Raw genomic sequence first — 3,476 nt, 5'->3', positions numbered from 1 at the left:
TAGCTCAGGGTTTGTGAATGCACCAATGGACACTCTGTATCTAGCTACTCTGATGGGGACTTGGAGAACCTTTGTGTTGATACTCTGTATCTAGCTGATCTAGTGGGGACGTTGAGAACTTTTGTGTCTAGCTCAGGGATTGTAAATGCACCAATCAGCACCCTGTCAAAATGCACCAATCAGCTCTCTGTAAAATGGACCAATCAGCAGGATGTGGGTGGGGCCAGATAACAGAATAAAAGCAGGCTGCCGGAGCCAGCAGTGGCTACCGGCCAGGGTCCCCTTCCATAGGGTGGAAGTTTTGTTCTTTCACTCTTTTCAATAAATTTTGCTGCTGCTCAATCTTTGGGTCCACACTGCTTTTATGAGCTGTAACACTCACTGCGAAAGTCTGCAGCTTGACTCCTGAAGCCAGCAAGACCATGAACCCACCGGGAGGAACGAACAACTCCAGACGGGCCACCTTAAGAGCTGTAATGCTCACCGCGAAGGTCTGTAGCTTCACTCCTTAGCCAGCGAGACCACAAACCCACCAGAAGGAAGAAACTCCGAACACATCCAAACATCAGAAGGAATGAACTCCGGACACGCTGCCTTTAAGAACTGTAACACTCACCGTGAGGGTCCGCGGCTTCATTCTTGAAGTCAGTGAGACCAAGAACCCACCAGAAGGAAGAAACTCCGAACACATCCAAACATCAGAAGGAATGAACTCCGGACACGCTGCCTTTAAGAACTGTAACACTCACCGTGAGGGTCCGCGGCTTCATTCTTGAAGTCAGTGAGACCAAGAACCCACCAATTCCGGACACACTAGGGCTCAGCGAGGGCAGAAGGAGGAAGAGACAGATTCAGGCACTGATCCCTTCTGCCTGCTCTGTGGGCACCTCTGCTGTACTAATAAAGTCTGTCTGCACTGCAAGAAGAAAAAAAGAGAGAGAGAAAAGAGAAAAAAGAAAGAAAATAAAAAAAAGCAGGAATGAAACATATACAAGTAAAAATGTAAAAGGAACAATAAGAAACATTGAGAATGAAAAATATAGAAAACAAAATACATACCTCAGTGGATAGACTATTCTAGCCGGGCTTAGTAAAAACTAAAAGTTAATTTAAAAAGAGTAATGAGAAATTTCCTAAAATGCAACATACGGAGACAATTATTGTTTTAAAAAAAATTTAGAGACCTAGAAAATAAGAAGCTTCAACAGATAATAACAGTTTCAGAAGAAGAGAATGAGAATGGTAAAGAAACACTATTTAAAGAGAAAATAGCTGGGATTTTTTCCAGAAATGATGAAAGCCCTGCCTTTCTAATTAAATCTTATTAGATTAAATAAAAATAAATACACATTGAAAGTCATTGTTGTGAAACTGCAGAACACATAGGAAAGTAGTAGGGGAAGCTTTAAAAATTACCAGAGGAAAAAAAATTAAAGATTACCTACAAAGGAATGATATTTACACCAAGAGCAGACATAATCAACAGCAACAGATGTTAAGAAAACATGGTTTAATATTGTTAAAGTGCTGAGGAAAATTACAAATGGCCTTGTATAGAATTCTAAACCCAAACAAATTACCAATCAGGAGTAAGCATAGAAAAAATTCTAAATTTCATTGATTATATGCCTTATTCAGATAGTTGTACAGAAACTGATGATTCAATATCTAAAAAGTGTCTGATCTAATCAGAGGTCAGAAGACCCTGTGGGCATGCCAATAAAGAAGACCAAGATGTTTGAATATGCAATGCTTTCAATGTGATCTGTGAGCTCCTTCTGCAAATAGCCTTTTTTTCTGCAGCTCATGGGTGACCTGTGGGTGATTCTCCTACCCAGTATGCCCACCACAGAGAACCAGGTTCACCAGAATGAGGATGATTCTGGACCGTGGGGTCACCTCAACTCGGGAACGTGGCTGTGCTCATTGACATGGGAGAAGTCATGCTTGGGGCCACTAGGTGAAGCCATGAGGAAAAAAACCACACCACCAAGTACAAAGACTTCTCCACTGTCCTCCTCCCAAAGGAACTAAAAGTTCTTGTTCTGAGTTCACCAAAGTGGAATAGGGTGTTCTCTAACTTAATCTTGTCTTGCGAAGTAGAACTTGCACTTCTGGCCATGAAGAATAACTAGTACCTGACTTGCCCTACTTCTGTCTAGAAATAGAAAACTGGAGAGCAGACAGCACAGACTGTGACTGCTCAGAAAAGAGAAATTAATGAGCGAACCCTGTGATCACTCAGACTTTCTGCCTAAAGACACTTTCCAGACCATAACACAGGAGGGAACCCTAAGCAAAGCACAACTATCTTACCGACATGCTTACATGTTGAAATGCTAATACTTTGGGAGTCATGGGTTAAATAGAATATATTACTAGCATTAAATTGCAGAAAAGAAAGGTGGCCTACTGGCCAGCATGTAGCTAGAATGGATAATATGCAGGAAAGAATATTTCAAAATCCTCATTTGGCTTTCTTAATAATAAAACCTACCCCTTGAAATGTATACTTTCTTATCCACATTCCAGTATCTGGAATACGAAACTGTTTGACAAATAATCATGTGCTGTTTGGAAGAGGTCTTCTTGGCAATAGCAACCTATGGAAATAATTATTTAACTACTAAAAGGGTTAAGGTTAAAAAGGAAGTACCTTCTAAGGGACCCAAGAAGCATTAAAGACAAGTTATATTTAGCAGAAGTTAGAGAAAAGGAAGACAAAACCAAAAAGCAAGCCCCTACCAAAAAAGAGAAAACCAGAAATACCAAAAAAGAGAAAACCAGAAATACCAAAAACATTATTTAATTACGTATTTTTACCTATATTTTATAATTCCAAACACAAGGGGCAAAAAAATCCTCCATAAATGGAAGTTCTTTAGGTGGTTCCAGGTATCTGCTTCAGTTTATAACTATCTTCACAGTTTACATTTATAGAAATATAAATATTATTTCTTAAAATTCACATTTAATACAAACTTTCAATGATATTTAAATGTAGGATAGCAGTGAGGAGAAGGCTTTTAAATCTTAGAAACTTCGGGGCATGACAAGAGCAATTCCTAAATCCAGATGATGATTTTACCATTGCTATGTATAAGCTGCCATTTGTAGCAGGTTTTACGTGGGAAATTATTGAACATTTTCGGGGGTGGGGGAAAAATAAGAATCTATTTTATCATCTTTGATTGCAAACATGGGTTCATGACATGTCACAAAGCTACTTTCTCTGAGAGCAGTTAGTATCTCCAAACCAGGCTAGAATTTCTAAGGGCAGACTTGCCTTTTGGTCGACTATTAAGTATTTTTTTGGTGATATTTCCATGTTTGGGGGTGCATTAGGCCATTAAGATGAGCACCAAGGTGAAAATGGAGAGGTGGCAAAGCTCTAGTAATACTCTCCTGCTCAAAATGCTTTTGATGCCTGAGAAAGAAGTAGGTAGTTTTGAGCCAGTAAAATGCATACACATATA

The sequence above is a fragment of the Gorilla gorilla genome, chromosome 8 (assembly GCF_029281585.2).
Source record: "Gorilla gorilla gorilla isolate KB3781 chromosome 8, NHGRI_mGorGor1-v2.1_pri, whole genome shotgun sequence".
Classification (NCBI taxonomy): Eukaryota; Metazoa; Chordata; class Mammalia; order Primates; family Hominidae; genus Gorilla; species Gorilla gorilla.
This window is presented reverse-complemented; position numbering follows the sequence as displayed.